The sequence below is a fragment of the Helianthus annuus genome, chromosome 10, assembly GCF_002127325.2.
Source record: "Helianthus annuus cultivar XRQ/B chromosome 10, HanXRQr2.0-SUNRISE, whole genome shotgun sequence".
NCBI lineage: Eukaryota > Viridiplantae > Streptophyta > Magnoliopsida > Asterales > Asteraceae > Helianthus > Helianthus annuus.
This window is the reverse complement of record NC_035442.2, coordinates 85960368-85975235: the sequence shown is the minus strand read 5'-3', so window position 1 is coordinate 85975235 and position 14868 is coordinate 85960368.

Sequence of the window (14868 nt, the reverse complement as noted above, 5' to 3'; positions counted from 1 at the left end):
TATTCACGGATCATAAGAGTTTAAGATATGTCTTCGGGCAAAAAGAGTTGAATATGAGACAGAGACGCTGGATGGAATTACTTAGTGATTATGATTGTGATATCCAGTATCATGTAGGAAAAGCCAATGTGGTGGCTGATGCTTTAAGTCGAAAATATCACGAAAAGCCAAAAAGGGTACGTTCTCTTAAATTAAACCTACAAGTAGATTTAAACAATCAGATTAGAAAAGCACAAGAATCAGTAATCAGGGAGGATACTGAAAAATTAAAAGGAATGATTAAGGAATTAGAACAAGGAACAGATGGAATTTGGAGGTTCCATAAAAAGAGAATGTGGATACCTAAATTAGGAAATTTACGTCACCGTATATTAGAAGAAGCTCATAAGTCTAAATATACGATGCATCCAGGAAGTGATAAAATGTACCAGGATTTAAGGAAAAATTTCTGGTGGATAGGAATGAAAAAGGATGTAGCAGCTTATGTTTCTAAATGTTTAACTTGCTCACAAGTTAAAGCTGAACATCAGAAACCCTCAGGATTGTTACAACAATTAGAAATACCAGTTTGGAAATGGGAATTGATAACAATGGATTTTGTTACCAAATTACCTAAAACAAGGAAAGGTAATGATACAATCTGGGTGATTGTAGATAGGTTAACCAAGTCAGCTCATTTCTTACCAATGAAGGAAACCTTTAGTATGGAACAATTAGCCAAATTATATGTAAATGAAATCGTTTCTTTACATGGCATTCCTTTATCAATTGTTTCCGATAGAGATAGCCGTTTTACTTCTCATTTTTGGTCAAGTTTCCAAAAAGCAATGGGAACCAGGTTAAATCTAAGCACAGCTTATCATCCTCAAACAGACGGGCAAAGCGAAAGAACAATTCAGACAATGGAGGACATGCTTAGAGCCAGTGTAATTGATTTTGGAGGTAATTGGGACGAACACTTACCTTTAATAGAATTTTCTTATAATAACAGTTACCACACAAGTATCAATGCTGCACCATTCGAAGCACTTTATGGACGAAAGTGCAGAACCCCAGTCTGTTGGGCAGAAATTGGGGAAAAACAATTATCTGGACCCGAGATAGTACAGGAAACAACTGATAAAATCATTCAAGTCAAGGAACGACTGAAAGCAGCGCGTGATCGACAAAAGAGCTATGCCGATAACAGACGCAAACCATTAGAATTTCAAGTAGGAGATAGAGTATTATTAAAAGTCTCTCCCTGGAAAGGAGTAGTAAGATTCATCAAGAGAGGAAAGCTTAGTCCCAAGTATATTGGACCTTTCAAAATTCTTAAAAGAGTAGGACCTGTAGCCTATCAGCTACAACTGCCAGAGGAAATGGCAGCAATACATGATGTATTTCATGTATCTAATCTCAAAAAGTGCCTAACTGATGAATCACTCGTAGTACCTCTCAAGGATATAGAGATTAATGAACAACTCAAATTTGTAGAGAAGCCTCTACAGATTGAAGATAGAAAAATTAAGAATCTCAAGCATAAGAGATTAGTTCTAGTCAAAGTGAAATGGGACTCCAAAAGAGGACCTGAATACACATGGGAACTTGAATCAGAAATGCAAAAGAAATATCCACACTTGTTCCAGTAGATCTCGAGGACGAGCTCTAAAACAAGGTGGGGAGGATATAACAACCCTCGGTAAAACCGACACCCTCATAATATTTTTGACACCCTAATATATCTTTAAATATATCAATATGTCTTTATATGCACCCCGTATGTGAAAACCGATCCCAAATTAGAATATAATATATAAAATAAATTAAAAACAATAATTATTAAGCTGAGGCGGGCCGCGTAAGGCCTCACCTCAACTTAACGCGGGCCGTGTAAGGGTGTAACCAGACTTCGCTAAAATCTTAAGTTCATGCGGGCCGCGTACGTATTCGTTTAAGTTCATGCGGGCCGCGAGCGATCTGGAATGTGGCGCAGCCCTGGGCCGCCACGTGGCCCAACACACGGCGAACCTAGGTGGTGACCGGGCCAAGCTACGCGTTGACCCAGCATTGACGCGGGCCGCGTGAGCTTAGCCTATTATTAACGCGGGCCGCGAGAGGGTGCGATGACAGCCCTATAAATAGCACGCATCGGCCTTCAGTTCGTCTCGTTCAATTTTCTTTCTTTAATCACAATTTCTGTAGTGGCGTTACTATACCCGGGCATTATACCCCCTAAAATAGCGAGGTTCTGCTACGATGTAAGTATTATAACCCCTGGAGACGTATTAGATACGCTGCCCGATTGATCTAGGGTTCCGTAACGGCTGTCGTGGTTCTGCCCGACGTAGTTGTTGGAATGCCGTATCGGGGAGGGTATTACTAATGTTAAAATGGGTTATTATACTAACACACGTGCATTTGTGTAAATTATAGATATTCACCAGGAAACCCTAAAGAATCACCTAAGACAGCAATGTGAGTTGATCCACTTTTTGTAAATCTTTTTGTTAACTGTTTTTACAAAACCTTAAATTTCCATGCGAATAACAGTTATTGAGTATTTGTAAGAATACAATTACAGTCGGTAAATTTGGGGTTTTGTATACAAAATTTGTTACCACCTGGTAAAGGAGTAACATGACCATAAGTCGGAACGACATTACCGTGTGGTGGTAATTGATATAACTTGGAAACAAATGTAATTGCGGATGCGCCCTCAATACCGTTCACTGTGAATTTTAATTTAAACTTGATTAAACTGGGATTCACTCACCAGTATTTCCCACTGACAAAATATTTTTAAAACACGTTTCAGGTAACAATATGTGAAAGCCAAATAGAAGCCAGCTGGACAGCACTGAAGGCTTGGAAAAGTGGCAATAAAGTTACCTAAGAATAAAAGAGATGCTTTTTAATAAATAAATAGGATTTATTCCTATGAAACGTGTGTATTGAAAACTTGGGTTTTACCCATATGTTTAATATTATAAAACATGGTGGTTTACTCTGATTAAATATTTCCTAACTACGGTCCTGATGAAAATTTCCGCTGCCAAATTGGATAAATAAATGTGATACCACCGAAACTGGCTCACGGCCGCCCGTTCCCGGGAGATAGGGATCGGGGGCTGTGACAGACATCACGAGGAATTCATAATGTCCGTACCGTGTATGAAAGGCCGTCTTCAGTACATCTTCCTCCTTGACCTTTAACTGATGATAACCCGACTTAAGGTCAATCTTTGAGAACCAACTTGCACCTTGCAATTGGTCAAATAGGTCATCAATTCTTGGGAGCGGATATCGATTTTTCACCGTGAGTTTATTTAACTCCCGATAATCGATACACATGCGCATGCTCCCATCCTTCTTCTTCACAAATAGCACCGGTGCGCCCCACGGAGACACACTTGGCCTAATAAACCCCTTGTCTAGCAGGTCTTGGATTTAAGACATCAATTCTTGTAGCTCCGATGGCGCGAGCCGATACGACGCCTTGGCCACAGGTTTCACGCCCGGAATCAATTCGCTTCCAAACTCTACCTCCCGTTCTGGCAGTATTTCCGGTAAATCTTCCAGAAATACATCAGCATATTCACGTACCACCGGTACGTCTTCAATCTTTGGCGATCCTTTGTCTGGTTCGTTTGCGGATATCATAAACGCTCTACATCCATGCCTCATAAGTTTGTGAGCTTTTAGCATTGAGCACATAACGGGATTACCCCTTTTTTCGCCATAAATAGTAACGTGTTTTCCACTTGGAGATGTTAATTTTATCTCCTTGCGGAAACACACGACCTTCGCGTGATGTCGGGATAACCAATTCATCCCGACTACTACTTGGAATTCTCCCATCGACATCAGAATCAAATCTATTGAGTATTCTTCACCGTCGGTACTCATCTTACAATTTTGACACACGTCACATACGATAAAACTTTTGTTGTCACCTATTTCTACTTCTAAAGGCATAGGTAATTTTGTCAGTTCGAATGAAGGATGTCGAATAAATCCATGTGAAATAAAGGATTTATTCGCACCCGTGTCAAATAACACATGTGCGGGAATTGAATTTATGGTAAATATACCTGAGACTACATCGGGTTCCACCTTTACCTCGGTTGCAGTTAACTGGAAGGATCTGGCTTTTGCTTTTGGAGTCTCTGTATGTGAATCCTTGCCATCCTTTTCTCGACTAGCTCCGGGCATTCCGATTTCCTGTGACCCGGTTAGTAGCATTTATAACACACCGACACCTTCCCGGGGCATAATGCAGCCGTGTGCCCTGTCTTCCCACGTATGGGACATGGCTTATCTTTGAATCGGCACTCACCCTTGTGGCCTTTCCCACAAACCTTGCAGCTCGGCGACCCGCCTTTCCCATCCTGTTTCTTAGATGACTCAGTTGTACGCGCCTTTTTCGTAGGGCTTGGATTAACCACTTATGCCCTTCTTTCACTTCTCTCTATTTGCTTCTTCAGCTCTATCTCCCTTTCTCGAGCAGTATTAATGATTTCGGTGAGAGTCTCGTACTTCGAGGGAGTCATAAACTCCCGATATTCTGCACTTAGCATATTATAATAATAATACACTTTCTGTTCTTCAGACGTCACCAACTCATCACAAAACCTCAGTTTGTCGAGAAAGATCCCCGTGATCTTATCGATATATTCACCTTTCTACCTAAGCTGAATGAATTCCTCTTTGATTCTATTGATAACCGCCTTGGGACTGTGGTGTTTAAGGAATGGTACCTTAAACTCGTCCCAGGTCATTGCCCTAGCCGCTTCGCTTCCGATTTCCTTTTTCTTGTTATCCCACCATTCCTTTGCCTGACCTCTAAGCTGACCCGTACCATAAGCTACGAAGTCATTCGTGTCGCAGTGGGTTCTCTCAAATACCCCCTCAATATCGCTTAACCAACGTTGCATATTATCGGATCCACCTCTCCATTATAAAGTGGTGGTTTACATGCCATAAATTCCTTGTATGAGCAGCCCTTGCGTTCTCCCGACTTTTCTTTAGCTATGTTGGTACTATCCTCCAACTTCTTGATTCTCTCATCAACTATCGATAGTACCGTGTTCTGGATTTTATCAATAAAGCCGGATAAGCTAATTACAATTGCCTTTCCTACTTCCTCGGCAATCACTTCCTACATTTGCTCGGTGACTATCGGCACCGCATTAACATTACCTTCGTCCGTCATCTTTAAAACTGAAATGTTTACACCAACCATTAAACATTTCATCTATAACATATACTTTATTTGCTCCGGTTTAGCCAAGTTCGCGACTTGCTTTAACCGTTCTCGTTTAGTGCACTTTCCGGGTTTGAGTGTGTTAACACGCTCTTCCCGTGCACGTCACATCATATTTTTCTTTTACATTAATAAACCTACTAAAATGATTAACTCTTACCGGATGTTGATCAAGCTTTAACTGAACACACCTTGTTAATAACCTTAAGCTCTGATTACCAACTTGTAACACTCGTCTTATTTATTCCATTGTTTAATCATAAAATACGGACTTCTTTAAATCAAAATGCATAATTAGCAAAAACTTAGTTAATAAGTAAGATGTACATCATCACAATGTTTAAAATAAGCATCTAGTTATTTAAAACATTTGACAATCAGCAATGTTTACAAAACAGGCATTGTTTAAGACAAGACTAGATTAGTGCGGAAGCTACAAAATTTGGTGTTCGGTTCTTGATTTCATGCTTGATCGGCATCCGAAATGAAATGAAATGAGCATCACCTGAGGTCAAAACCACATAAATAATTAGTTTTGACAATTTTAAAACGAGCCTAGACAAGCCCCAATGACAAATACATAACAAAAATATAAAAATTCTGATTTTGTGTCTGTCGCGCCACGCGCCAGACTCAGACAAAACTCTCGCGTGCCGCGGGCGGCCCCGTGTGTCACGCCAGAACCATGTGCCCCCGTCGCGTAGCGTGGGGGAGTACGTTTTCCAACAGGTCCAGTTTCTGGACCTGCATATTTGCCCAGCTCCGGATTTTTGTCAAAATTCAAACTTTAAACAAACATAACTTTTTATTAACATGTCTGTTTTAGCCGATTCTTTTTCCTATATGTCCGTATTAAAATTACGGATCTAATCATGTGACTTTTACTTAACGAAACCCGAATTATGAAACAATGGTTAACAGAATCCTTGTTTCGATTATTCGACCCGTTAACTATGTGTGCATATTGTTTACCAATCCAATCTTTGGCATTCTAAACTTATTCACCCATTTCCCGGGCTTGTAATTCGTGGCGTATCCATGCCATTACATGGTTGTATGCTCACCTTAAGATTTCACGCTCGATTTCCAACAATTCAAGCATGCCACTTCTTGCAACAATTGCAATTGATTTCTACCATTCAACCTAACAACTCAGGTTTGTAAACTAATTTGGCATGACCAATCTATTGGCGTATTGCCATCTAACATTAGAACTATGTGAGACTTTTAAGTCCCCACACACATAACCATTTTAATGACATATTTTTGACCCGTTCGTTGTCTAGTGAAAACCGTCACTTTAATGACAAGCCAAACCAATTCCAACCATTATTTTGACCCGTTTGATTGTCGAGTGAGCTTTGTCACTTCAATGACACACCAAACACGTATACTACATTACGACATCAATAACACACTAATTTAAAACGTTTGCGCATAATGTAACGGGACTAAAGCCACGTACCTTTAGAGCACACCCTTCAAACGCGTATCTCCTCCGGCTTGTCCGCTCGACGATCCGGATTCCTTGCCTATAGAGTTCAATTCACAATCAATTTAGAACCCTTTTTGTAATTATTAACGCATAATTCGCTATAACAACCAAATATGCGTTTCCATCCGATTTTTAACATATTAATCCCCACTTAGGCATTTTAACGAACACCTAGCGGGTCTGATTTTTATATAACTAGAATCACGTTCATAGCTTGTTATTTTTGCTAAAATTAACATCAATTGGACTATTCCATATAAAAGTTAACATCAATAAATCTGAAATCACTTCATAAATATCAGATTACACTAGAACAACAACCAAAATCCTAGTGTTTTGTCAAGTTTCCACAAAACCCACTAATCACCTTCATTGGTGTTCATGGAATTTACTAGAATTAAGCATGATTTCAACATATACTTGTCCAGGGTTTACTCCTAGACACTATATTGTTCCTATTCCATCCATATAACAAACATGCAACCATAAATTTCGAATTCTCTAAGTTTACTCAGAAATTCAACTAGAGATTTCTCATAAAATTCATATACCTTATGACTCGTCTTTCAATGGAGATCACGAATTTATGTTTGAAACTTGATTTAGAACAGATTTGAGCTCCCAATTTGGTGAATTTTTGGAAGAACTAGGGTTTGTGGGAACCCTTGTGTCGCCCCCTGTGTTTGATCGACCAGACACACACTCTTGTGTGTGTTTGGTGTATTTTATTTTGTTTTTATTAAATCGAGTTTCAAGTTTAACACTTTTAGTCCCTCTAATTTTTCTTAGTTCATATTTTGAGTGTTTTAACCCACTTAAGAGTCACTACAAGACTTTATTTAGTCCTAGTTAGTTTGTTCTCGTTTATTTAATACTTTGAAATTCTAATATAAAACTTTATATTTTCGGGTTGTTACAAAAACCCGTTAAAAAGCCATCAGGAATGAGCTCATTTGAAGCAAATCTTGAATATGCAAACCAAAGGCTAAGCATACAGAATATCTTTTTCAACCTGCAACAAGATTTAACAAATAAACATTTAAAAACCATATAAAATCAATTGATTTAGAGCAAATCTTAAATATTCAAACTAAATGCTAAGGATATAGTATACCGAATTCAACCTACATCAAGATTTAGCAAAAGACCCTTAAAAAACCATATAAAATCAGTTAACTTGAATCAAATCTTGAATATTCATACCTTAGGGTTGTCGAGAGGTCGGAGTCGCCTTGGTCTTCTTGAATCGCCTGAAGTGCTTCGTTTGAAATTCGATCAGTACTGAGCAAAATCGGTAAAAAGAAAACATACCTGGATCTTTGTTTTTCACCTTGAATGTTGCTAGAATCTTAGCCTCCGCTAAGACTACTGTCGTCACCTTGAACCACCATAGGATAAACCCTAAATCAACCCCTTTCTCCGTCATCGTTCCGCTTCATACCAACACCACCATCACCATCTTCAACGATCTGTTGAAACTTCATAGATCTGGTGAACAAAGATATCCCGAATCGCAAGGGAGAGAGAGGGAGGAGCAGGGAAGCAGCGGGGGATGATGTTTTGAAATGTTTTGAATGAATCTGAAACCTTTGGTATCCCGTGTCTTTTTTTAGTGGAAGGGTATAACTGGAAAGTGATAGTCCATTTTTATTTCTGATGCTTTAAACACTTGTACATCATGCTTTAAATGTGTTTTAAGTAAAGTGGTAAATTACCTTAAGTCGTCCTTCGGATATGCTTTTATATATAACTAGTCGTTTACCCGCGCGATGCGGCGGGAAATATATCACTTTGGTTGGTGAGTTTAGGGCTATGTACGGGGCGGTTCGGTTTTGAGCTATAACCAAAACCAAATTCGCGATGCAACGGAAAACACAACACTTGTTAGTAATTCTAAGGGTGTGCATGAGAAGGTTCAGTTCAGTTAGTTATAACTAAAATCTAAATTTTCGGTTAAGGTACTTCAAAACCGGTAATGAGGATTTAATGACGTTTGTGCACCCTCCTAACAAGCGCATTCACATTTACACATCATAACATTTGACTCAAATATCCCAAACGCCCTCAAAACGCTAAAAGCTTATCTTAAAATAATGAACACCCTCTTAAATTTCATTTCACCGGTTTATGAACTGTGGAATGTACTCTAAATGCATCCTAGCTTTTGATGTGTGTACATATAATATAAAAAGATAACTTTTTGAGATTTTATCCACAATTAACTAAAATATATTCATTTTTGATTTGTAATCTTCATTTCGAATTTTCTTAGCAATGTTTATTTGGCATTCAGATAGTTAACTATTAGCCCTAGTATTATGGGCTTAATTTTATCTAGTAAAGTGACATTCCAACTGCACTCTACTTCATTATCTTTGTACATTACATGGAATAGATAAAGGACTTTTTTGTCCAGTCGATATCACACCATTCGCCTAGATCATCACATAACACTCATGAACAGTTAACCACAATCACATAACACGAATGAAGGAGTAAAACTCACCAGATGGCAATGCCCAAACAAGTTGACTCGGTTACGTACTATTTTTATGTTGCTTGTTTGACCCGCTAAAAAAGTATAACCATAAAGAATCAGTTAATAGTCATTGTATCAGGTCGATGTAGTTTCCAACAAAAAAAATGATACTTATTAACTATAATACTATTAGAAAACTTTTAAAAAGAGAAGATTTCCTACAATGGTTCAGAGTTGTAGTTAACTTTGTACTCCTAGAAAATAAAAGGTGAATGAAAAAGGTTGGTCGTGGCTTGTCTATGCTGTCATGTAATTAAAAAATGGCCCATGGCTTTATAGCCTAGTAGTGGCATCTTTGGGGTGGAATAAGGTTTTTAAGACCAATAGGTCTTGGATTTGATTCTCACAAGGGGATTTTCCCATGTTTATTGGGTTTCCTTATGAATTGGTGTATAGACATTATGCCTAGTGGGGATGGATATGATCAAGTGGTTCCACAAATCCTATAAAACTATGTAGTCCACAATCCATACAAGTATCAAGCGAACATTGAAATTAACAAAGACTCGCCAAACATAACAAATATGTTCACCCCAATAAACTTATAAACTGTACCTTTTTTCAAAACAACTTATATATTAAATATAAAATTAAACATACAACCAGGTGTACCAAACAACTCAACAACCATTAATACAACATAAACCAAACTTTATTCAGAATCGGTGGATTCGTGTCTCTCTTCTCCCTCCCATTTCTTTTTGGCTTGTTTACTCCCTTACTCGCTCGAATTAAATGTTAAAAATAATGAAAAAGAAATGGTTCAACTTACCGAAAGCAACAGGAGGTGAAGGTGGCTACTGTTGAGACACATGCCGATTCCTAGATTGAAAGATGTTTATGGGTCGTATGGAGTGTTGGGAGTAGCTGCATTTGTGTAAAGTGAATCAAAACTTTGTGTCGGTTGAAATTGATGTGGCGTACGCCTAGCCAGACCTGAAGCACTTGCCGCATTGTTACTTTGTAAAAGAATGTCCACAAGAGCTAGGGCGTTGTGAAACAGCAGCAGAATCAGGCTCACTCATTGGCATTAATACAATAGCTAGATAATTTCAGAGCCAAAGTCACCTCCACTTAAAGATCAAACATGGGATTGACTTCTGCTACTGTGTTTGCTGTAACAAGACAATAGCCAGGAACTCTGCCACCACACCAGTACCAGCAGTAGACCTATGTACAATGGAAATGAGTCATATATACTTATACTTAACTATCAAACCATAGAAAAATACCCTAATGATGATAACCTAGATAATGTATGAGATAAGCACAAATTGTTATTCCCAATGATACAACTTTCCATCTTGTATGCCCGTAAAAAATGAAGATAAACAAAGTTGATTGATTACCCAGCAACAGCAACAGATTGTTTGGTGTCGCCCGTATATTGGGATGTACTGAATCTTTCTTAGAAGACCCTTCATGACCCTTCCCAAATTCCATGGTGCCACCCCTTCTACAAGAACAATATAAATCAACTAAAGGCAAACCAAACAGTAGTTAGCTACTACAATTAAAATATACAATTTCAGCAACCCTCATTCGCTTAAGCAATGACATACAAACATTAATATCTGCAATAAACTAAATTCACAAACATAAAACTCATACAAAACAATGTAACAAACATTTGCATCTTACCATCCACACAAACCCTTGGCCTCGTAGCCACATCTTCCTCAAAGTTCATGTATTGTTCAAAAACCCTCAAAAACGTCAATAATCAAACCGTAAAACACAAACTCTTATAAACCACTACCTTCAAGCCCTGTTTCGTGCCCTAATTGTATCAGTTCTGGTTGTTAGTATGCACCTCCTGCAACCCACTCCGACCAGTGCTCCATCTATACATCCTCATGAATTAGGTTTTCAACTTCCTATTTACAAAATCAAGAAATTGTTTTCCTCTCTTCTGAAAATGGAAAAGATGTGCGATTGCTCTTTTTCCTTTGTATCGTTTGACTTTTTCTTGAACTTGTAAACTATAACAGACATATTATTCTCGTTTTTAGACAAAAACAATATCAGGTTCATTAGAGACTGCCCTTAAAGTAACAATCAAACAAGTGAACTATTAGGTAACTTTTTCCGTTCCAGTATATAAAATAAATCTAAGAAAAGCTTTAAAATTTGTTATGATACATAACAAACAATACTCACCCAGAATTTGTCGACTTCATGCCCATTTTTCTGGGCATCTTGTGCACCTTGGCTCGTTAAAAGTTTTCAAGGTTGGCTTCGAATGTGTACACTGAAATCATACAAATATATAACAAATCTCAAAAGAAATTACACAAGAAATCTCATACATAATTCATATTCATAACAAATCTCAGATGACTAAAATAAGTTTTATTTTTGTTTCTTACTGAAAGAAAAAAACGGAGTAACTTCACAAATTGCTGACTAAAAATCAAATTATCATAATGTTTCTTCATAATCTCAGTTGAAGCAAAACAAAGTTTACAATTTTGAGCTAGATGGGTTTTCCAAAATTTGTGAAGATCGGTATATACAAACTATGTAAAATTCATTAATCATACCAGAACCATGAATGTTCCTTAGATCATCGGCAGACGGAAACGTGTTACCAGCTAACACAACCAATAGATACGCAGCTTCAACCTTCATTCTGCTGCACCAAGCAACAAAAATTTCAAACAAACACGTCGTAAAATTGTCCTAAAATTTCTCACACTAACCCATTTTTACCTAACGAATCTGGATCGATTGATTCAAGCAATAGAATGAAGAAGACAATACCTGTAATATTTTGAAGAAGATCTGTATATGTTGCCTACTTTACATATCAATAGCATCTGGCAATTGAAGAAATCGACTTGTGAAGCGAAGAAAGGGATAGAAAAAGGCGGTGTATTCAAGGGGGTAAAATTGTTGCACTATCTTTTTCCTCATTCTCTCTCTACAAATGCAGTAATGGTTTTACGGGGAAATGAAGATGAGAGGGAATTCAAAAATTGAATACTTTAATTTGACCGCTCAAAAGTATGGTGCATAATAAGGTTGTATATGATGCATAAACATAGGTAAAAGGTTGGGCGGGATTTCAGAAATTAAAAGATTGGGAGAGATTTCAGAAATTGAAGGTCTTTGAGTGAGTGAGGGTATCCGTGTTTTTTTTCAATTGTGTGTGTGAGGGTATAATAGGGATTGTAAATTAATATTGTGCTTTAAAGGGTTGTACATTATGCATTAAGAGTGTTTTAAGGAAATTTCAATGACCTTAAGAAGTCCTTCTAATATGCTTATTAATATAGTATAGATATAGATAGATATATAAAGAGATATAGGGGGTGTTTGGCCTAGCTTTTATTTTTTGGCTTATGCTTATATTTTAAAGTAGTTTATAGCTTATTTTTTATCATTTGATAAGCTCTTTTTAAGTGTTTGGATTAGCTTATAGCTTATTTTATATCATTTGTCCTTACATAAAGAAGCTTCTTCAAATAAGCTAAAAAACCATCTTTAAAAAAACTTCTTCAAATTAGTTTATATAAGCCAATAAGCATAAGTTTAAAAAGCTAAACCAAATACCAAGTTAGGCTTATTTTGTAAAAAAAGTTATAAGATTTGTCAATGATCTCTAGATCAAGTGGTGGAGGGCTTGTATTTCTCTTGAGAGATGCAGGTTCGACTTTCACTTGGTGCAGAGTGAGGCACTGGTGGGCAATGATAGGAGACCTAGGGAAACCTGGGTTGGATCCTTGAGCCAAACGGGTTTTACCGGTAATTTCACTATCGTGCCTACGGGCGGGTGGGTTACCGGGTTTTCCCCGGAATTGATGGTGAAATCGGGTTACTCTCGGAGTACTCCATTTGTCCAGTGGGTGCCCCGAGAGTGCTCGGGATTGAGTTTGTTGGCCGGTCAAAAAAAAAAAAAAAAAAAAGGAGTTAATTACTATTTTCGTCCCTGAGGTTTGTCAAAAATAACAGTTTCAGTCCATTAGTTTAAAAATTGCGAATTCAGTCCATTAGTTTCATTTTCGTAACCATTTCAGTCCACTAACTTAACTCCATCCATTTATTTTGTTAACTTTGAGTTAACTAACTAATTCAAGGACGGTTTGCGTCAGTTTTAGAAACACAGGGACTTAAGTGTAAACTCTAAAATATTAAAACAAAAAAATAGTAAATTCCAAAAAATCAAAAAGATTCCAAAAAACCAAACAAATTCCAAAAAATTCTAAAAAATAATAAAAATTCTAAAAAATCATAAAAATTCTAAAAAAATCTAAAAAATCCAAAAAATCCGTTTCGGCGCAAACTGTTTCGAACCCGAACCGTTTCAAGCTGAACCGTCCGTACCGTTTCGACCCGAACCGTTTCGAGCTGAACCATTTCGACGCGAACCGTTTCGACCCGTACCGTTTCGAGCCGAACCGTTTCGACCCGTACCGTTTCGAGCCGAACCGTTTCGACCCGTACCGTTTCGAACCGAACCGTTTCGACCCGAACCGTTTCGACCCGAACCGTTTCGAAGCCGAACCGTTTCAAGCCGTACCGTTTCGAACCGAACCGTGCCGTTTCGAACCGAACCGTTTCGAGCTGAACCGTTTCGAACCGAACCGTGCCGTATCGAACCGAACCGTTTCAAGCTGTACCGTTTCGAACCGAACCGTGCCGTTTCAAACCGAACCGTTTCGAGCTGAACCGTTTCGAACCGAACCGAACCGTGTCGTATCGAACCGAAACGGTTCGGCTTCGAAACGGTACGGCTTCGAAACGGTTCGGGTCGAAACGGTACGGTTCGATACGGTTCAGCTCGAAACGGTTCGGTTCGATACGGCACGGTTCGGTTCGAAACGGTTCAGCTCGAAACGGTTCGGTTCGAAACGGCACGGTTCGGTTCGAAACGGTGCGGCTTGAAACGGTTCGGCTTCGAAACGGTACGGGTCGAAACGGTTCGGTTCGAAACGGTACGGGTCGAAACCGTTCGGCTCGAAACGGTACGGGTCGAAACGGTTCGGCTCGAAACGGTACGGGTCGAAACGGTTCGCGTCGAAACGGTTCAGCTTGAAACGGTTCGGGTCGAAACGGTACGGACGGTTCAGCTCGAAACAGTTCGGGTTCGAAACAGTTTGCGCCGAAACGGATTTTTTGGATCTTTTAGATTTTTTTAGAATTTTTATGATTTTTTAGAATTTTTATTATTTTTTAGAATTTTTTGGAATTTGTTTGATTTTTTGGAATTTACTATTTTTTTTGTTTTAATATTTTAGAGTTTACACTTAAGTCCCTGTGTTTCTAAAACTGACGCAAACCGTCCTTGAATTAGTTAGTTAACTCAAAGTTAACAAAATAAATGGATGGAGTTAAGTTAGTGGACTGAAATGGTTACGAAAATGAAACTAATGGACTGAATTCGCAATTTTTAAACTAATGGACTGAAACTGTTATTTTTGACAAACCTCAGGGACGAAAATAGTAATTAACTCAAAAAAAAGAGATCTGTCAAAAAAGCTAGGCCAAAACACCCCCATAGAGGGGGTGTTTGGGATTCCTTCTCAAAAACAACTTATTAACTTATAGAAGTCATAAGTTATAAGTTAGAATTTCTAACTTCTCAAA